Below are 23112 nucleotides of genomic sequence, written 5' to 3' on the forward strand. Positions count from 1 at the left end.
TGAATTACCAAATCCTGAGTGACTTACCTCCAGGTTTCTAGTTATTTCAGGAAATATATTTTCATAGAAGTAAAGCTAATTGAGTTGGCGAGTGTTCATAGTAGCATTACACTCCTTAGTTACTCTTATCTTTCTTTTTCCCTTAGTTCTTTCACTTCATAAAATTTCCTAATTGTGTCTATTGCAACAGAAGGTCAGCTTCCTGAGGACAGGGATCTTGTCTCTGTTTCACTGATGATGTGTATTTAAAAATATTTCCTCAGTAAAGAAAAACTATCTACATCTGCCAGATACTACTAAAAAGCTGATTCCTGGTGATACACAGGACATAGCTTGCCTTCCTGGAACTTAGAGTCTATAGGTGGAGATAAGGACCATGTTGGGAGCAGAAGACAAGGACGGGAATTCTCAAGGTAGTTGGAGAAGGTTTCTCTGAAGAGGTGGCACTTAAACTGAGATTTGAAGGATGGCATGGAGGAAACCATGTGAAGAAGAAAACCATGCGATGAATGGAGGAGTAAGCCCCTAGGCAGGAAAAGCAAGAGCCCTGTATGGGAGATTTTTTTAAGATTTATTTATTATTTATCTATTTATTTAATTTATTTTTGACTCCATTGGGTCTTAGTTGTAGCACATGGGATATTCGTTGTGGTGCACGAGCTTCCCTCTATCTGTGGCACGCGGGTTCCAGAGCATGTGGGCTCTGTAGTTTGTGGCACGCTGGCTCTAGTCGAGGTGTGCGGGCTCAGTAGCCCCGCAGCATGTGGGATCCTAGTTCCCTGATCAGGGATCGAACCCGCATCCCCTGCACTGTAAGGCAGACTCTCTACCACTGGACGACCAGGGAAGTCCCTGTATAGGAGATTTTGTTACAGTTATAGAAAATAACTGTATATAACTTGAGGCCTTTAACAATTTTCCTTTGATTTGCTCAAAGAGAACAAGTCAGACTTGAACTAGTTTGAACTAGTTCCTCTTTTGTATCAGCTAGATTGTTAAGGAAATTTCAGTAATAAAGAATGCAAAGCAATGTGCACTTCTTTCCTTTATAAAGTCACTACTTCTTATTTTTTAAAAAGTTCAATATATGAAAATGTTCATCTCTCCCAGTTTAACTAGACCAAGACAATGATAATCAAAGAAATGGAGAGCAAGAGCAAGAACTAGTGAGAAAGAATACCAAAATCCTGTTATGTACCACCAGAAAGGAGGCTATTTAGAAGTCTGGTGGGATATAAGTTGGCCTTAGCTCTTTGGAGAATCATTCTGAGTTATTTAGCATTTATATAATGGAAGAGATATGTACCCTACACCCTGTCTTTCCCAGGACGTAGGAAAAAAATCCTGCAGGGATCAGATCTCCAGGATAACCGTGGCATGTGAAGGGGTTTGTCAGGCAGAGACGTGAAAAGGTGCATCACTTAGTTGTTTGGCACTTTCTCTAAATTGCCTGATATGGGCGAAAAGAGGAGAGTCTACTCCCTGCCCTTATCCCAGAGCTCTTCATGCATTTCACTCCTCCCAACACATCCCTTTCTCTGCCTCCCCCTCTAAGTGAGGCTTCTTTTAAAACCCCACCATCATGGAATGGAACTGTGGGGGGAAGAATGAGAGACCTCTAGACTCCCTCTACCTCCAACCCCTCCTGCAACTGCCCAGAGCCCTGAGATCCCACTGGGAAAGTGGGGAAGACGAGGGTGTTTATATGCATGCGTACGTGCATACTTGTGTGTTGGAGGAATCAGTGTGGATATAGGGAAATTAGTGAGAATGGGACTATAGAGGGTGAAGAAGAAAAGTGGTACTGGAAAAGGGCAGGGACTACAAACCCAGCAGATCATACCTAGTTCTCTGGGCTCTCCCCACTTATCCCCAGTCCCCAGAACTTGTCCTTAGAAGCAGAAACCAGGTGGGGAGCCCCAGACCTGGCCCTGTGCCTCTGCGTTTGGATGTTGCTCTCTTGCTTCCGGTCAAGGGACTGTGGCTTCCATGGAAGGTGAGTGTAAAAATGGAGAGTTATTATTTAATGAGTATAGAGCTTCAAGTGGAGAAGAGCAACCCAGGCCCAGGACATCACCATTCTACTTTCTGATTCTATGAATTTGACGACTCTAGGTACCTTGTATAAGTAAAATCATACAATATTTGTCCTTTTATGATTGGTTATTTCACCTAGCATAGTGTCTTTAAGATTCATCCATGTGGCAGCAGGTCTCAAAATTTCATTCTGAATATACTCGATTGTATGTGTATATCATATTTTGTTTAGCCGTTTATCAGTTAATGGACACTTGGTTTGCTTCCACATTTTGGCTGTTATGAATAATGCTGCTGTGAACATGAGTATATAAATATTCAAGTTCTTGCTTTCAATTCTTTTAGGTATATGCCCAGAAGTGGAATTTCTGGATCATGTGGTAATGCTGTTTAATTTTTTGAGGACCGACTATATTTTTTCCTACAGTAGCTACACCTTTGCAGCAATGTACAAACATTCCAATTTCTCCACATCCTCATCAACACTTGTTATCTTCCAGTGGTTTTTTGTTTTGTTTTGTTTTGTTTTTGAATAATTACCATACTAATGAGTATGAAGTGTTATCTCATTGTGGTTTTAATTTGTATTCCTTAAGACTAATGATATGGAAAATCTTTTCACTTGCTTATTGACCATTTGTATATCATCATTGGAGAAATGGCTATTCAAGTCTTTTGCCCATTTTGAATAAGATTGTTTTCTGTTAATGAGTTTTGAGAATTCCTTATATGTCTGGCTATCAATCCGTTATCAAATACATGATTTGCAAATATATTCTCTGATTCCATGGGTTGCCTTTTTACTGTTGATAATGCTTATGTACAAAACTTGTTGATTTTTATGAATTCCAATAATTTTTTCTTTTGCTACCTGTGCATTTGGTATCATATTCAAAAAATCGTTGCCAATGCCAATGTCATGATTTCCCCCTGTTTTGTTCTAAGAGTTGTATAGCTTTTGAGCTTACATTTAAGTCTCTGATTCATTTTGAGTTAATGTTTGTATATAAGATAAGGGACCAATTTCGTTTTTATTTTTGTATGTGAATATCCAGTTTTCACAACACCATCCATTGAAAAGACTGTTCTTGTCCCATTAAATGCTCTTGGCTTCCTTGTCAAAAATATTTGACCATGTGTGCAAGGGTTTATTTCTGGGATATCCATTTCATTCCATTGGTCTACTTGTCTGACTTAATGACAGAACCACACTATTTTGATTACAATAGCTTTGTAGTAAGTTTAGAAATCAGCAAGTATGAGATCTCCAACTTGTTGTTTTTCAAGATTATTTTGGCTATTCAGGGTTCATATGAATTCTAGGAGATGAACCTAGGAGATTTCATATGAATTTTAGGATTAATTTTTCTATTTCTGCAAAAAACAGTCATTGTGATCTTGAGGAGACAGCAGTGAGTGGCGGCTTAAAGTGAAATCTTAGTTCCCTGCCCAGGAATTGAACCTGGGTAGCCTGGGTGAAAACCAGGAATCCTAGCCACCAGTCCACCAGGGGCTAGAGGCTAGAAGCAAAGTTGCCCTGATTCTTGCCCCCATTGAAAAATGAATTTCTTAAGGAGGCAAAAACTGTAAAAACAGAAAAAAAGTTTATTGTTAGAGACACAACACAACATGTGGGAGAACACACAGAGAAACAGTTTGTTTATTTAAAACAGAAGCAAGGCAGAGATACATACCTGGAGAGAAATGGTGTGGGCGTCCTCCCTAATGAGGAGGAGCACACCAGAAAAGTTTTTCAAATCACTTATATGGGGCAGTTCTTCTGGGTCTTTGTTTACCTTTGGCCATTTATCTCATTTCTTTTCCTAGGGCCCTGTCCAACATGCATGCGCATCTTTTTGCCAAGATGGATTCCAGCACAGAGGCCTATGGGGAGGTTGACACCACCTATTATGGGGTGGCACTCCCTCCCTTCTTGACCCCCCAAGGGTGTATTTCTGAACATATGTAGTCGGGGAGGTTTCCTTGACCTCAAGGATGAGAAATATGAGAAATATGTGGTTTCTTTATCTTTTATCCAAGCAGGATTCAGCTCTTCCTTGCTCCTGCCATTATCTTTATCTTGGAGTACTTGTCCACAGGGGACAGATTCCAGCTGCTCAGCCTGGTGGCCATCTATCTCTTGCCTTAATTGGGAATTTTATAAGGATTATATTGAATCTGTAGATAGCTTTGAGTAGTATTGTCACCTTAACAATACAGCCATGTCTTGTTTTATTGCACTTTGGCAATCCTGCATTGAGCAAGTCTATTAGCAAGTCTGTTAGCACCATGTTTAAACAGCATTTGCTCACTTCATGTCTCTGTCACATTTTGGTTATTCCCACAATATTTCAAACTTTTTCATTATTATTGTATTTGTTGTGGTCATCTGTGACCAGTGATCTTTGACATTACTTCTACCACTTGCTGAAGGCTCAGATGATGGTTAGCATTTTTTAGCAGTAAAATTTTTAAAATTAAAGTATGTATATTTTTTAGACATAATGCTATTGCACACTTACTATACAGTGTAAACATAGTTTTTATGCACTGGGAAACCAAAAAATCCATATGACTCACTTTATTGCAATGTTCACTTTATTATGGTGGTCAGGAACTGAACCTGCAATGTTTCCGAGGTATGCCTGTAATAAGTCCTCAAAGCTATGAACATGGGATATCTTTCTATTTATTTGTGTTTTCTTTAACATCTTTCAGCCACCTTGTAGTTTTCAGTCTACAAGTTTTCACCACCTTGGTTGTTTATTCCTACATATTTTAATTTTATTTTTTTGATGCTACTGTAAGTGGAATTACTTTTAAATTTTAATTTTTTTTTTGAGGTACGTGGGCCTCTCACTGTTGTGACCTCTCCCATTGTGGAGCACAGGCTCCAGAAGCACAGGCTCAGCAGCGGGCCCAGCCGCTCCACAGCATGTGGGATCTTCCTAGACCGGAAGCATGAACCCACGTCCCCTGCATCGGCAGGTGGACTCCCAACCACTGCGCCACCAGGGAAGCCCCTAAATTTAATTTTTTAAATTTCCACTTCAATTGTTCATTGCCAGTGTATTGAAACACAACTGATTTCTGCATGTTAATTTTGTATTCTTCATACTGAATTTGCTAACTTTTTATTAGTTCTAATTAGTTTAATGTGGAATTTTTAGGATTTTCCACTTATAAGTTCATGTTGCCTGTGAAGAGTGATAACTTAACTACTTCCTTTCCAATTTTCATGCTTTTTATTTCTTTTTGTTGCCTAATTACTCTGGCTAGGACTCACAGTACTGGTTAATAGAAGTATTGTCAATTTAATGGAAGTGGCAAGGGTATCCTTGTCATGTTTCTTATCTTAGAGGAAAAGCTTTCAGTCTTTCACCATTGAGTATGATACTGGCTGTGGGTTTTCATATATGGCTTTTGTTTTCTTGATGTAGTTCCCTTCTAGTTCTAGTTTGTTGAGTTTTTATATTATTAAAGGATTTCAAATATTATCAAATCCTTTTTATATAGCAATTTAGATGATCATGTGATTTTTTTTTCTTTGTCCTGTTAATGTGGTGTATTACATTGATTTTTATATCTTGAACCATCCTTGCATTATAAAATTAAATCCCATTTGGTCATGGTGCATAATACTTTTAATAAGTTGCTCAATTTGGTTTGATAGTATTTTCTTAAGAATTTGTGCATCAACATGCATATGAAATGTTGGTCTGTACTTTCCTTATACTGTATTTGTCTGGCTTTGATATGAGGGCAATGCTGACCTCTTAGAATGAGTTAGGAAATGTTCCGTCCTCTTTAATTTTTTAGGAAGAGTTTGAGAGGGGTTAGTGTAACTTTTTCAATGTTTAGTGAAATTCACCAGTGTAGCCATCTGGTCCTGGGCTTTTCTTTGTTTGAAAGTTTTTGACTTGATTATTAGTTCAACTTGATTTAATTTGATTTAGTCTGATTACTGATTCAATATTTTTATAATACTTATAGGTCTCTTCAGATTTTCTGTTTCTTCATAATTCCATCTTGGTAGATGTCTGTTTCTAGGAATTTGTCCATTTCATCTAGGTTTTTCAATTTGTTAGCATACAATTGTTCATAGTACTCTCAGAATTCTTTTAATTTCTGTAAATTTAGTATCTTCTGATTTTAGTTATCTGAGTCTTTTTCTCTTAATATAGTTAAAATTTGTTGATTTTGTTGAACTTTAAGAAGAACCAACACTAATTTTTACTCATTTTTTTCTATTGTTTTCTATTCTCCATTGTGTTTATCACTGCTCCAATCTTTATTATTTCCTTCCTTCTGCTAGCATTTGCTTTGACTTTTGCTTCTTTTTCTGGTTACTTCAGGTGTGAAGTTTGGTTGTTAATTTGAGACTTTTTTTAATGTAAGGCTTTTCAGCTATAAATTTCTCTCAGTACTGCTTTTGCAGTATTTCATAAGTTTTAGTATGTTGTTTCCATTTTCATATGTCTCAAGATATTTTACAATTTCTCTTGTGATTTCTTCTTTGACCAATTGGTTGTTAAAGAGTGTGTTTAATTCCTATATATTTGAGAATATTCCAATTTTCCTTTTGATGTTGATTTCTTGTTTCTTTCCTTTGTAATCAGAAAAGATACTTTGTATGATTTTCTTTCAAATTTTATTAAGACTTGTTTTGTGTCCTAACATGGTATATCATGGAAAATGTTCTATGTACACTTGCAAAAATGTGTATTCTGCTGTCGTTGGGTGGTATATTCTGTATATGTTTGTTGTATCCAATTGGTCTATAATGTTGTTCAAATCCTCTATTTCCTTGTTGATCTTTTGTCTGGTTGTTTAATACAGTGTTTAAGTCTCCTAATATTAGTGTAGACCTGTCATTTTCCCCATCAATTCTGTCAGTGTTTGCTTCATAATATTTGGTGCATATGTATTTATAATTGTGACATATTCTTGGTGAATTGACTCTTTTACCATTATATAATGTTCTTCTTTGTCTCTTGTAACACTTTTTGACCTAAAGTCTATCTTTTCTGTTTGTATAGCCACATTTGATCTCTTTTGACTAATATTTGCATGGATATTTTTTCTATTCTTTCATTTTCAAGTTATATATGTCCTTAGATCTAAAATGAGTAACTAGAAGAGTATATCTTGTTTTCTTTAGATCTTGTTGGATCTTGTTTTCTTTATCTTTTCTGCTAGATAAAGAACTAGAGATTATGATTCATTTACATTTAATGTAATTACTGATAAACAAATCAGTCTGCCATTTTATTTGTTTTCTGTATCTTTTTTGTTCCTAACTTCCTCCATTAGGTCTTCTTTTGAGCTTAATCAGTCTTATTTAGTGTACTGTTTTGATTCTGTTCTCATTGCCTTTTTCTGTGTATTTTACACTTATATTCTTAGTGGTTATTCTGGCAATTACAGTTAATATCTTAAATTTTAACAATATATTTTGAATTAATACCAATTTAGTTCAATAGTCTACAAATTAGTCTCAGTAGTATACAATTGAACTCCTTTACAGCTCAGTCCCTTCCACTTTATGTTTTTATTGTCACAACATACATCTTTATACATTCTGCCCATTGACAGATTTTGTAATTACTGTTTTATTCATTTGTCTTTTAAATCACATACAAAAAAAAGTTACAACCCAAAATACAACAGTGGCTTTTATATTTACTTATTTAATTATCTTTATCAGTATTCTTTATTTCATCATTTGGCTTTGAGTTAATGTCTAGTGTCCTTTTATTTCAGCCTGAAGGACTCCTTTTAACATTTTTTAGGACTGGTGTAGAGAAAACAAACTCCCTATTCTTCTGTTTATCCTGGAATATCTTATTTATCCCCCATTTCTGAAGAACAATTTTGTTGGATATAGAATTATTGATTGATGGTTTACTTCTTTGAGCACTTTACATATGTCTTCGCACTGCTCTCTGGCTTCCATGGTTTCTGATGGGAAATTTGTTGTTAATTTTATTGAGGATCCCCTGTACTTGACAAGTTACTTCTCTCTTGCTGTTTCTAGATTCTCTCTTTGGCTATGGTTTTGGCTTTTGACAATTTGAGTATAATGTGTCTTGGTGTGTATCTCTTTGTGTTTATCTTACTTGGGACTTGATTGAGCATCTTGGATGTGTAGTTTCATGTCTTTTACAAAATTTGGAATGTCTCAGCCATTATTCAAATATTCTTTATCCCTCTTTCTTTTTCTCCTTTCTTTCTGGCACTCCCATTATGTATACGTTTATATGTGTGTTCCACAGGTTTCTTAGGTACTACTCACTTTTGTTTATTCGTTTTTCTTTCTGGTCCTCAGACTGAAGAATTTAAAATGTCCTGTCTTCAAGTGTGTTTATTCTTGATTCTGCCTCCTCACATTTGTTGTTTGAAAGCCTCTAGTGGCTTGTTCATTTTTGATTATTGTACTTTTCATGTCCAGAATTTCTATTTGGTTCCTTTTATAGTTTCTATTTCCATGTTTATATTCTGTAATTTCTTCATACATTTTGTTCCCAGTTTTATTGACACTTTTGTCCATGGCTTCCTTTAGCTCTTTTACCATATTAAGACATTTGATTTAAAGTCTAGTAAGTCCAACATCTGTTCTTCCACAGGGACACTTTCTCTTCTTTTTTTTTTCTTTAACATCTTTATTGGAGTATAATTGCTTTACAATGGTGTGTTAGTTTCTGCTTTATAACAAAGTGAATCAGTTATACATATACATATGTTCCCATATCTCTTCCCTCTTGCATCTCCCTCCCTCCCAAATACGGCTGAGTAATATTCCATTGTATATATGTGCCATATATTCTTTATCCATTCATCCAATGATGGACACTTAGGTTGTTTCCATCTCCGGACTATTGTAAATAGAGCTGCGATGAACAATTTGATATATGATTCTTTTTGAATTATGGGTTTCTCAGGGTATATGCCCAGTAGTGGGATTGCTGGGTCATATGGTAGTTCTATTTGTAGTTTTTTAAGGAACCTCCATACTGTTCTCCATAGTGGCTGAACCAATTCACATTCCCACCAGCAGTGCAAGAGTGTCCCCTTTTCTCCACACCCTCTCCAGCATTTATTGTTTCTAGATTTTTTGATGATGGCCATTCTGACTGGTGTGAGATGATATCTCATTGTAGTTTTGATTTGCATATCTCTAATGATTAATGATGCTTAGCATTCTTTCATATGTTTGTTGGCATTCTGTATATCTTCTTTGGAGAAATGTCTATTTACGTCTTCTGCTCATTTTTGGATTGGCTTGCTTTTTTTTCGGTATTGAGCTGCATGAGCTGCTTATAAATTTTGGAGATTAATCCTTTGTCACTTACTTCATTTGCAAATATTTTCTCCCATTCTGAGGGTTGTCTTTTGGTCTTGTTTATGGTTTCCTTTGCTGTGCAAAAGCTTTGAAGTTTCATTAGGTCCCATTTGTTTATTTTTGTTTTTATTTCCATTTCTCTAGGAGGTGGGTCAAAAAGGATCTTGCTGTGATTTATGTCATAGAGTGTTCTGCCTATGTTTTCCTCTAAGAGTTAGATAGTTTCTGGCTTTACATTTAGGTCTTTAATCCTAAAAAGACTATTTTTGTGTATGGTGTTAGGGAGTGATCTAATCTCACACTTTTACATGTACCTGTCCAGTTTTCCCAGCACCACTTCTTGAAGAGGCTGTCTTTTCTCCACTGTAATCTCAAAGGACCATGAATAGTCAAAGCAATCTTCAAAGTAACAAAGTTGGAGATCTCACACTTGTTGATTTCAAAACTTACTTCAAAGCTACAGAAATCAAAGGAGTACTGGCATAAGATAGACATATGGACCAGTGGAATAGAATATAGAGCTCAGAATTAAATCCTCATTTATATGGCTAATTTATTTTCAAAAAGGTTACCAAGACTATTCAATTGGAGTAAGGAGAGTCTTTTCAACAAAAAGTGCTAGAAAACCTGCATATCCACATGTAAATGAATACATTGGATCCTTATGTTACACCATATACAAAAATTAACTCAAAATGAATCAAAGACCTAAATGCAAGAGCTAAAACTATACGTGTCTTAGAAGGGAAAAATCTTCATGACATTGGTTGGGGGAATGTTTTGGATACGGTACAAAGAGACAAGATAACAAAAGTAAAGTGTAGATAAATTGGATTTAATCAAAATTTTAAAATTTTGTGAATCAAAGGATACTATTAAGAGAGTGAAAAGACAACCCACAGAATGAGAGAAAATATTGGCAAATCATATATCTGATAGAAGTTTAGTATCCAGAATATATAAAGAACTACAATCAAAAACAACGATAAGACAATCAACCTAAGAAATGGGCAAAGGATTTTTTAAAATTTATTTATTTCGTTGCTGCACACGGGCTTTCTCTAGTTGCCGCGAGTGGGGGCTACTCTTCATTATGGTGTGCAGGCTTCTCATTGCAGTGACTTCTCTTGTTGCAAAGCACAGGCTCTAAGCATGCGGACTTCAGTAGTTGTGGCTCACGGGCTTCAGTAGTTGTGGCTTGCAAGCTCTAGAGTGCAGGCTCAGTAGTTGTGACACACTGGTTTAGTTGCTCCGCGGCATGTGGTATCCTCCTGGACCAGGGCTCAAACAAGTGTCCCCTGCATTGGACTTAACCACTCTGCCACCAGGGAAGCCCTGGGCAAAGAATTTGAATTAGATGTTTTTGCCAAAGGAGATACACAAATGGCATATAAGTGCAAGAAAATATGCTCCACATCACTAGTCATTAGGGAGATGCAAATATATGTCACAATTAAAAGCCAATTCACACCAATTTAGGATGGCTATTATTGAAAAAATGTAAAATAGCAAGTGTTGGTGGGGGGAAATTGGAACCCTTGTGCATTGCTGGTGGGAATGTGAAATGGTACAGCCTGTGTCGGAAGACAGTTTGGTGGTTCCTCAACAAGTTAAACATAGAATTACATCCTATATCCACAGGTCAGAATATTTAATAACATTAAGTTGGAAATACTCCCAAAGCTGACTACAGATTCAAGACAATCTCTCGCAAAATCCCAGTGACTTTTTTGCAGAAATAGAAAAACCCATCCTAAAATTCATATGGAATCTCAAAGGACCATGAATAGTCAAAGCAATCTTCAAAGTAACAAAGTTGGAGATCTCACACTTGTTGATTTCAAAACTTACTTCAAAGCTACAGAAATCAAAGGAGTACTGGCATAAGATAGACATATGGACCAGTGGAATAGAATATAGAGCTCAGAATTAAATCCTCATTTATATGGCTAATTTATTTTCAAAAAGGTTACCAAGACTATTCAATTGGAGTAAGGAGAGTCTTTTCAACAAAAAGTGCTAGAAAACCTGCATATCCACATGTAAATGAATACATTGGATCCTTATGTTACACCATATACAAAAATTAACTCAAAATGAATCAAAGACCTAAATGCAAGAGCTAAAACTATACGTGTCTTAGAAGGGAAAAATCTTCATGACATTGGTTGGGGGAATGTTTTGGATACGGTACAAAGAGACAAGATAACAAAAGTAAAGTGTAGATAAATTGGATTTAATCAAAATTTTAAAATTTTGTGAATCAAAGGATACTATTAAGAGAGTGAAAAGACAACCCACAGAATGAGAGAAAATATTGGCAAATCATATATCTGATAGAAGTTTAGTATCCAGAATATATAAAGAACTACAATCAAAAACAACGATAAGACAATCAACCTAAGAAATGGGCAAAGGATTTTTTAAAATTTATTTATTTCGTTGCTGCACACGGGCTTTCTCTAGTTGCCGCGAGTGGGGGCTACTCTTCATTATGGTGTGCAGGCTTCTCATTGCAGTGACTTCTCTTGTTGCAAAGCACAGGCTCTAAGCATGCGGACTTCAGTAGTTGTGGCTCACGGGCTTCAGTAGTTGTGGCTTGCAAGCTCTAGAGTGCAGGCTCAGTAGTTGTGACACACTGGTTTAGTTGCTCCGCGGCATGTGGTATCCTCCTGGACCAGGGCTCAAACAAGTGTCCCCTGCATTGGACTTAACCACTCTGCCACCAGGGAAGCCCTGGGCAAAGAATTTGAATTAGATGTTTTTGCCAAAGGAGATACACAAATGGCATATAAGTGCAAGAAAATATGCTCCACATCACTAGTCATTAGGGAGATGCAAATATATGTCACAATTAAAAGCCAATTCACACCAATTTAGGATGGCTATTATTGAAAAAATGTAAAATAGCAAGTGTTGGTGGGGGGAAATTGGAACCCTTGTGCATTGCTGGTGGGAATGTGAAATGGTACAGCCTGTGTCGGAAGACAGTTTGGTGGTTCCTCAACAAGTTAAACATAGAATTATCGTATGATTCCATTTCTAGGTATATACCCAAAATAATTAAAAGCAGAAATTCACACAGATACCTGTACACCAATGTCCATGACAGCATTATTCACAATAGACCAAAGTTGAAAGCAACCCAAGTGTCCAGCAATGGGTGAATGGATAAACAAAATGTGATACACATATACCACAGAATGTTACTCAGCCTTAAAAAAGAATGAAATTCTGTTACTTGCTAGAACATGGATGAACTTTGAAACATCATGCTAAGTGAAATAAGCCAGATACAAAATGATAGATAACATATGGTTTCACTTATATTAAGTACCTAGAACTAATAAAAGCAGAAAGTAGAATACAGATTACTGATACATACGGGTGTGCACACCACACATCACCTGAGATATCTAAACTTTTTTCACCTGGATGATGAAAATAGTAAGAGCATGAATGTAAAGTCTTTTACCTGCCTCTGAAGTCCTCTAAAAGTACTATTTTGAATTTTTTTTAATATGAGAAGTTTAACTTCTAAGCTAGAGAAGGAATGAATTGGGAATAGTTACTTAATGGGTACAGACTTTCTGTTTGAGATGAGCAATTTCCAAAAATGGGTAGTAGTGATGGTTGTATAACACTGTGAGTGTACTTAATGTCACTGAACTGTACACTCAAAAATGGTAAATTTTATGTTACATACAGTAAAAACAAAGAAATGAAACATGGCATATGTCCTGGAGGGAGCATGTCTTTTATTCCCATAGGGTCTATGCAGACTTGCCAGAATTCTCATGCTCTCTTTTCAACATTTTCTAATTATTTTCCCTCCAAGGGATTGCAGGATAGAATTCATTTCAATTTCTGGACACTTCATTAACAGGTGAGCAAAGTTTCCCTTTATAAGTTTTGATCTTCAGAGCTCTAATTATTTAAAGTACATATATGTCAAAACAAAAATAAGATGAAAACTACTGGTTATTTGTTTACCCTTAGCACCAAGAAAAGTACCTCAGATGTTAGAAACTTAGCAATAAAATTTTTGTATTAATCTGAATATATACATATATGTGTCACTGTATGATCCTAACTTGCTATAGCCTTAAAAAGAAAAAAATCAACCCCCCTTGAGATCTCTTTTATGCTTGGGTTTTCATAAAATCCTTAAGGTCCAAATAAAATATTGCACATTTTGGGTTCAAAACATTGTCCTAAAATAGTTCATTTATTGAGGCTTAGGAAATTTCTACTTAAAACCAAAAGTAAATACAAAACTATGCTTCCTAGTGGGAGCTGCTCCCTCTGTTCACCTCCCACCCCACCCTGTGGGCTCTAGTTGTGAAGATAAGATATTCTTCTGGCAGCTGCTGAGTAACTCCTGGAGTGCCTCAGAAAACTCATTGGTCTATGTTTCTGTTGAAAAATGTCTAATAGCGTTTGGGCAAAATTTATAGTGAAGAGAAAAAAATAAGTTAAATTATGTTGTGAGTGAGTCTCTGAGCTAATTGTATGTATTGTCGTAAAAATGTGTAATTAGAATTCATATGTTAATATGTTTGAACTGAAAATGCTTATAAAGTGTTATCGTGTTGATAAGCAATTTAAAAATCATCTCAGTGACCTTAGCTGCTGGAGTAAGCCAAGGTTGATAAGCCCCAACAAAATTCAAGGGCCTGCTTCAATTTTACTTGCAAAATTTCTTGAAACAATGTAGATGGACTCATAATACTGAATCCCTCTGACAAAGGAAAAAGTGTTGTCTTTTACAAAGTAAAGAATTCTCCTGATACAAAAATGGTAACTTTTTCAAAACTTGGTCCATTTTTTTTGAGGGAAAAGAGGTCACACTTAACGGGACTTTGGCCCCACCTACTCCTGATAGATTGACTAGGTCAGACTTTTAACCCCTTTGTCCCAGAGGATGATAAGATTGCAATGCCTTTTTGGCAGGCCAACTACCTAGGTATGGAATAGGAGTCTGACAAGCAGACCTGCATCTTGTTGCTGAACTGTTTAGTGACAAGGGGACAAGTAGTTTTTAACTATCATCCAGGAGACACTTGGTGAGTTGTATCAATAGTTAGAGAATAAGGAGGGAGGATGCCACAAAGTTAAAAAAGTATCCATGGTTGCTTGTTCACCCTTCTACATTACCAGAAAGAGAATGCATTTTTCCTCTGATCCATGGTGGTAACTATAGAAAATACTCTCTGGTGATCAAGGGAAGTTTAGTTACTCAGAGATGAAGTGAGGTTCACTCTTAAAATGAATGGGAAAAGAGAAATTAGAGGTTCTGGCAAAACTCCATTGAGACTATTGAAATTTGACTCATCAGGCTAGCACATAAATTAGCCTTACGGGGGGCTGGTGGAAGATGGCGGAAGAGTAAGACGCGGAGATCGCCTTCCTCCCCACGGATACACCAGAAATACATCCACACGTGGAACAACTCCTACAGAACTCCTACTGAAGGCTGGCAGAAGACCTCAGACCTCCCAAAAGGCAAGAAACTCCCCACGTACCTGGGTAGGGCAAAAGAAAAAAAGAAAAAACAGAGACAAAAGAATAAGGACGGCACCTGCACCAGTGGGAGGGAGCTGTGAAGGAGGAAAAGTTTCCACACACTAGGAAGCCCCTCCACGGGCGGAGACTGCGGGAGGCGGAGGGGGGGGGTTTCGGGACCGCGGAGTAGTGCACAGCGACGGGTGCGGAGGGCAAAGCGGGGAGATTCCTGCACAGATGATTGGTGCCGACCGGCACTCACCAACCCGAGAGGCTTGTCTGCTCACCTGCCGGAGCGGGCGGGGCTGCGAGCTGAGGCTCGGGTTTTGGTTTTGGACGGAGCTCAGGGAGAGGACTGGGGTTGGCGGCTTGAACATAGCCTGAAGGGGTTAGTGCACCACGACTAGCCGGGAGGGAGTTCGGGGAAAAGCCTGCACCTGCCGAAGAGGCAAGAGACTTTTTCTTCCCTCTTTGTTTCCTGGTGCGCGAGGAGAGGGGTTTAAGAGCGCTGCTTAAAGGATCTCCAGAGACGGGCGCGAGCCGGGTTAAAAGCGCAAACCCCAGAGACGGGCACGAGCTGCGGCTAAAAGCGTGAACCCCAGAGACGGGCGGGAGACGCTAAGGCTGCTGCTGCCGCCACCAAGGGGCCTGTGTGCGAGCACAGGTCACTCTCCACACCCCTCTTCCGCGGAGCCTGTGCAGCCCGCCACTGCCAGGTTCCCGGGATCCAGGGACAACTTCCCCGGGACAACGCACGGCGGGCCTCAGGCTGGTGCAACGTCACGCCGGCCTCTGCCGCAACGTCACGCTGCCTCTGCCGCCGCAGGCCGGCCCCGCACGCAGTGCCCCTCCTTCCCCCATCCCCCAACCCCCGGCCTGAGTGAGCCGGAGGCCCCGAATCAGCGGCTCCTTTAACCCCGTCCTGTCTGAGCGAAAAAACAGACGCCCTCCAGCGACCTACACGCAGAGGCAGGGCCAAATCCAAAGCTGAGCTCCTGTGAGCTGTGAGAACAAAGAAGAGAAAGGGAAATCTCTCCCAGCAGCCACAGAAGCAGCGGATTAAAGCTCCACAATCAACTTGATATACCCTGCATCTGTGGAATACCTGAATAGATAAGGAATGATCCCAAATTGAAGAGGTGGAATTTAGGAGCGAGATCTATGATTTTTTTCCCTTTTCCTCTTTTTGTGAATGTGTACGTGTATGCTTCTGTGTGAGATCTTGCCTGTATACTCTTGCTTCCACCATTTGTCCTAGGGCTCTATCCGTCCATGACTTTTTTTTAAAAATTCTTTTTCTTAATAATTAAGTTTAATTGTAATAACTTTATTATACTTTACCTTCGTTCTTTCTTTCTTTCCTTCCTTCCTTCCCTCCTTTAGACAACGAATCACCCCAAATTGAGGAGGTGGTCTCAGGGAGCAGGATTTATGATTTTTCCCCCTTTACCTCTTTTTGTGAAGGTGTATGTGTATGCTTCTGTGTAAGATTTTCTCTGTATAGCTTTGCTTCCAACATTTGTCCTAAGGCTCTATCCGTCCCTTTTTTTTTCTAAATATTTTTTAATTCAATAACTATATTATACTTTATTTTATTTTTACTGTATCATCTTTCTTTCTGTCTTTTTTCCTTCTTTCCCTCCTTCCTTCCTTCCTTCCTCCCTCCCTCCCTCCCTCCTTTCTTTCCTTCTTTGCTTCTTTCTTCCTTCCTTCCTTTCCTCCTTTCCTTCTTTCTTTACTCATACTTCTACTAATTCTCCCTACTTTTTCTCCCTTTTATTCTGAGCTGTGTGGATGAAAGGCTCTTGGTGCTCCAGCCAGGAGTCAGGGCTCTGCCTCTGAGGTAGGAGAGCCAACTTCAGGACACTGGTCAACAAGAGACCTCCCAGCTCCACATAATATTAAACGGTGGAAATCTCCCAGAGACCTCCATCTTAACACCAGCACCCAGCTTCACTCAACGACCAGCAAGCCACAGTGCTGGACAACCTATGCCAAACAACTAGCAAAACAGGAACACAACCCCACCCATTAGCAGAGAGGCTGCCTAAAATCATAATAAGGCCACAGACACCCCAAAACACACCACCAGACGTGAACCTGCCCACTAGAGAGACAAGATCCAGCCTCATCCAGCACAACACAGGCACTAGTCCCCTCCACCAGGAAGCCTACACAACCCACTGAAACAACCTTAGCCACTGGAGACAGACATCAAAAACAACGGGAACTACGAAAGTGCAGCCTGCAAAAAGGAGACCCCAAACACAGTAAGATAAGCAAAATGAGAAGACAGAAAAACACACAGCAGATGAAGGAGCAAGATAAAAACCCACCAGACCTAACAAATGAAGAGGAAATAGGCAATCTACCTGAAAAAGAATTCAGAATAATGATAGTAAGGATGATCCGAAATCTTGGAAGTAGAATGGACAAAATGCAAGAAACAGTTAACAAGGACCTAGAAGAAATAAAGATGAAACAAGCAACGATGAACAACGCAATAAATGAAATTAAAAGTACTCTAGATAGGATCAATAGCAGAATAACTGAGGCAGAAGAACGGATAAGTGACCTGGAAGATAAAGTAGTGGAAATAACTACTGCAGAGCAGAATAAAGAAAAAAGAATGAAAAGAACTGAGGACAGTCTCAGAGACCTCTGGGACAACATGAAACGCACCAACATTCGAATTATAGGGGTTCCAGAAGAAGAAGAAAGAAAGAAAGGGACTGAGAAAATATTTGAAGAGATTATAGTTGAAAACTTCCCTAATATGGGAAAGGAAATAGTTAATCAAGTCCAGGAAGCACAGAGAGTCCCATACAGGATAAATACAAGGAGAAATACGCCAAGACACATATTAATCAAACTGTCAAAAATTAAATACAAAGAAAGCATATTAAAAGCAGCAAGGGAAAAACAACAAATAACACACAAGGGAATCCCCATAAGGTTAACAGCTGATCTCTCAGCAGAAACCCTACAAGCCAGAAGGGAGTGGCAGGACATACTGAAAGTGATGAAGGAGAAAAGCCTGCAACCAAGACTACTCTACCCAGCAAGGATCTCATTCACATTTGATGGAGAAATTAAAACCTTTACAGACAAGCAAAAGCTGAGAGAGTTCAGCACCACCAAACCAGCTTTACAACAAATGCTAAAGGAACTTCTCTAGACAAGAAACACAAGAGAAGGAAACGACCTATAATAACGAACCCAAAACAATATAGAAAATGGGAATAGGAACATACATATCGATAATTACCTTAAATGTAAATGGACTAAATGCTCCCACCAAAAGACACAGATTGGCTGAATGGATACAAAAACAAGACCCTTATATATGCTGTCTACAAGAGACCCACTTCAGACCTAGAGACACATACAGACTGAAAGTAAGGGGATGGAAAAAGATATTCCATGCAAATGGAAACCAAAAGAAAGCTGGAGTAGCAATTCTCATATCAGACAAAATAGACTTTAAAATAAGGACTATTAAAAGGGACAAAGAAGGACACTACATAATGATCAAGGGATCGATCCAAGAAGAAGATATAACAATTGTAAATATTTATGCACCCAACATAGGAGCACCTCAATACATAAGGCAAATACTAACAGCCATAAAAGGGGAGATCGACAGTAACACATTCATAGTAGGGGACTTTAACACCCCACTTTCACCCATGGACAGATCATCCAAAATGAAAATAAATAAGGAAACACAAGCTTTAAATGATACATTAAACAAGATGGACTTAATTGATATTTATAGGACACTCCATCCAAAAACAACAGAATACACATTTTTCTCAAGTGCTCATGGAACATTCTCCAGGATAGATCATATCTTGGGTCACAAATCAAGCCTTGGTAAATTTAAGAAAACTGAAATTGTATCAAGTATCTTTTCTGACCACAACGCCATGAGACTAGATATCAATTACAGGAAAAGATCTGTAAAAAATACAAACACATGGAGGCTAAACAATACACTACTTAATAATGAAGTGATCACTGAAGAAATCAAAGAGGAAATAAAAAAATACCTAGAAACAAATGACAATGGAGACACAACGACCCAAAACCTATGGGATGCAGCAAAAGCAGTTCTAAGGGGGAAGTTTATAGCAATACAAGCCCACCTTAAGAAGCAGGAAACATCTCGAATAAACAACCTAACCTTGCACCTCAAGCAATTAGAGAAAGAAGAACAAAAAAACCCCAAAGCTAGCAGAAGGAAAGAAATCATAAAAATCAGATCAGAAATAAATGAAAAAGAAATGAAGGAAACGATAGCAAAGATCAATAAAACTAAAAGCTGGTTCTTTGAGAAGATAAACAAAATAGATAAACCACTAGCCAGACTCATCAAGAAAAAAAGGGAGAAGACTCAAATCAATAGAATTAGAAATGAAAAAGGAGAAGTAACAACTGACACTGCAGAAATAAAAAAAATCATGAGAGATTACTACAAGCAACTCTATGCCAATAAAATGGACAATCTGGAAGAAATGGACAAATTCTTAGAAATGCACAACCTGCCAAGACTGAATCAGGAAGAAATAGAAAATATGAACAGACCAATCACAAGCACTGAAATTGAAACTGTGATTAAAAACCTTCCAACAAACAAAAGCCCAGGACCAGATGGCTTCACAGGTGAATTCTATCAAACGTTTAGAGAAGAGCTAACACCTATCCTTCTCAAACTCTTCCAAAATATAGCAGAGGGAGGAACACTCCCAAATTCCTTCTACGAGGCCACCATCACCTTGATACCAAAACCAGACAAGGATGTCACAAAGAAAGAAAACTACAGGCCAATATCACTGATGAACATAGATGCAAAAATCCTCAACAAAATACTAGCAAACAGAATCCAACAGCACATTAAAAGGATCATACACCATGATCAAGTGGGGTTTATTCCAGGAATGCAAGGATTCTTCAATATACGCAAATCTATCAATGTGATAAACCATATTAACAAATTGAAGGAGAAAAACCATATGATCATCTCAATAGATGCAGAGAAAGCTTTCGACAAAATTCAACACCCATTTATGATAAAAACCCTCCAGAAAGTAGGCATAGAGGGAACTTTCCTCAACATAATAAAGGCCATATATGACAAGCCCACAGCAAACATCATCCTCAATGGTGAAAAACTGAAAGCATTTCCACTAAGATCAGGAACAAGACAAGGTTGCCCACTCTCACCACTCTTATTCAACATAGTTTTGGAAGTTTTAGCCACAGCAATCAGAGAAGAAAAGGAAATAAAAGGAATCCAAATCGGAAAAGAAGAAGTAAAGCTGTCACTGTTTGCAGATGACATGATACTATACATAGAGAATCCTAAAGATGCTACCAGAAAACTACTAGAGCTAATCAATGAATTTGGTAAAGTAGCAGGATACAAAATTAATGCACAGAAATCTCTGGCATTCCTATATACTAATGATGAAAAATCTGAAAGTGAAATCAAGAAAACACTCCCATTTACCATTGCAACAAAAAGAATAAAATATCTAGGAATAAACCTACCTAAGGATACGAAAGACCTGTATGCAGAAAATTATAAGACACTGATGAAAGAAATTAAAGATGATACAAATAGATGGAGAGATATACCATGTTCTTGGATGGGAAGAATCAACATTGTGAAAATGACTCTACTACCCAAAGCAATCTACAGATTCAATGCAATCCCTATCAAACTACCACTGGCATTTTTCACAGAACTAGAACAAAAAATTTCGCAATTTGTATGGAAACACAAAAGACCCCGAATAGCCAAAGCAATCTTGAGAACGAAAAAAGGAGCTGGAGGAATCAGGCTCCCTGACTTCAGACTATATTACAAAGCAACAGTAATCAAGACAGTATGGTACTGGCACAAAAACAGAAAGATAGATCAGTGGAACAGGATAGAAAGCCCAGAGATAAACCCACGCACATATGGACACCTTATCTTTGATAAAGGAGGCAGGAATGTACAGTGGAGAAAGGACAGCCTCTTCAATAAATGGTGCTGGGAAAACTGGACAGGTACATGTAAAAGTATGAGATTAGATCACTCCCTAACACCATACACAAAAATAAGCTCAAAATGGATTAAAGACCTAAATGTAAGGCCAGAAACTATCAAACTCTTAGAGGAAAACATAGGAAGAACACTCTATGACATAAATCACAGCAAGATCCTTTCTGACCCACCTCCTAGAGTAATGGAAATAAAAACAAAAATAAACAAATGGGACCTAATGAAACTTCAAAGCTTTTGCACAGCAAAGGAAACCATAACCAAGACCAAAAGACAACCCTCAGAATGGGAGAAAACATTTGCAAATGAAGCAACTGACAAAGGATTAATCTCCAAAATTTACAAGCAGCTCATGCAGCTCAATAACAAAAAAACAAACAACCCCATCCAAAAATGGGCAGAAGACCTAAATAGACATTTCTCCAAAGAAGATATACAGAATGCCAACAAACACATGAAAGAATGCTCAACATCATTAATCATTAGAGAAATGCAAATCAAAACTACAATGAGATATCATCTCACACCAGTCAGAATGGCCATCATCAAAAAATCTAGAAACAATAAATGCTGGAGAGGGTGTGGAGAAAAGGGGACACTCTTGCACTGCTGGTGGGAATGTGAATTGGTTCAGCCACTGTGGAGAACAGTATGGAGGTTCCTTAAAAAACTACAAATAGAATTACCATATGACCCAGCAATCCCACTACTGGGCATATACCCTGAGAAAACCAAAATTCAAAAAGAGTCATGTACCAAAATGTTCATTGCAGCTCTATTTACAATAGCCCGGAGATGGAAACAACCTAAGCGCCCGTCATCGGACGAATGGATAAAGATGTGGCACATATACACAATGGAATATTACTCAGCCTTAAAAAGAAATGAAATTGAGCTATTTGTAATGAGATGGATAGACCTAGAGTCTGTCATACAGAGTGAAGTAAGTCAGAAAGAAAAAGACAAATACCGTATGCTAACACATATATATGGAATGTAAGGGGAAAAAATGTCATGAAGAACCTAGGGGTAAGACAGGAATAAAGACGCACACCTACTGGAGAACGGACTTGAGGATATGGGGAGGGGGAAGGGTGAGTTTTGACAGGGCGAGAGAGAGTCATGGACATATACACACTAACAAACGTAGTAAGGTAGATAGCTGGGGGGAAGCAGCCGCAAGGCACAGGGATATTAGCTCGGTGCTTTGTGACAGCCTGGAGGGGTGGGATGGGGAGAGTGGGAGGGAGGGAGACGCAAGAGGGAAGACATATGGGATCATATGTATATGTATAACTGATTCACTTTGTTATAAAGCAGAAACTAACACACCATTGTAAAGCAATTATACCCCAATAAAGATGTTTAAAAAAAAAAAATTAGCCTTACAAGTTTTGCTGGATGACAAGGAATGGGCATCACCCAGTCACTAAGTGATCAAGACTATTCTCCAAGCCACCATGCCCCAAGCCACCATCCTCACCACAACATGAGTAGGAAGAAGAATATGTAAAGACTGATCAGCTCTTCTTGAAGTGGGTCTTGGCATCCATTATTAAACAGCAGGGTACCTGACATGATTCTATTATCTGATAAGCATCGTGGATAGCAATAGGGGAAGCTAAAACTTCCTTAGGATCACTGTAACACTGATCTGGGATTACAATGAAAAATATGAGCATCCAGGTAATAAGATAGTCACCCAGGGTCAGACTGACTGGTTTGTGCAATTGATGCTGCCAGACTATCTGAGAAATTTTTCTTTTGTGCCTTTGAGAAAGCCTCCAAAAAACTGGTTCAGCCACTGGGCAACAAGTTTCCCAGAATAGAAGCTTTAACATGGGTCAAGGTAAGTATTATTCACACTAAGGGAGGCAAGAAAGAAAATGAAGAAAAGTATCATGTGGACCTAGCTCTTAAGCCAAAGGGTTCCAAAAGAAGAGATTGATAGTTTTTCTTTAGAAATTAGTAACAGAAGTAACTTGGGGAATGCTCAAATATTTGTAAAATAAACAGCACACATCTGTATAAACAATGAATTAGAGAAGACACCAGAAAGAAAAAATAAATATCTTGACCTAAATAAAAATGAAAAGAACATACCAAAATATTTGGGATACAGCTAAAGGAATGCCTGACAAAAGTGTATAATATTCCGTTGCTTATATTAACAAAG

This window comes from Neophocaena asiaeorientalis, unplaced genomic scaffold (assembly GCF_003031525.2).
Source record: "Neophocaena asiaeorientalis asiaeorientalis breed wild unplaced genomic scaffold, Neophocaena_asiaeorientalis_V1.1 scaffold989, whole genome shotgun sequence".
In the NCBI taxonomy this organism is placed as follows: Eukaryota; Metazoa; Chordata; class Mammalia; order Artiodactyla; family Phocoenidae; genus Neophocaena; species Neophocaena asiaeorientalis.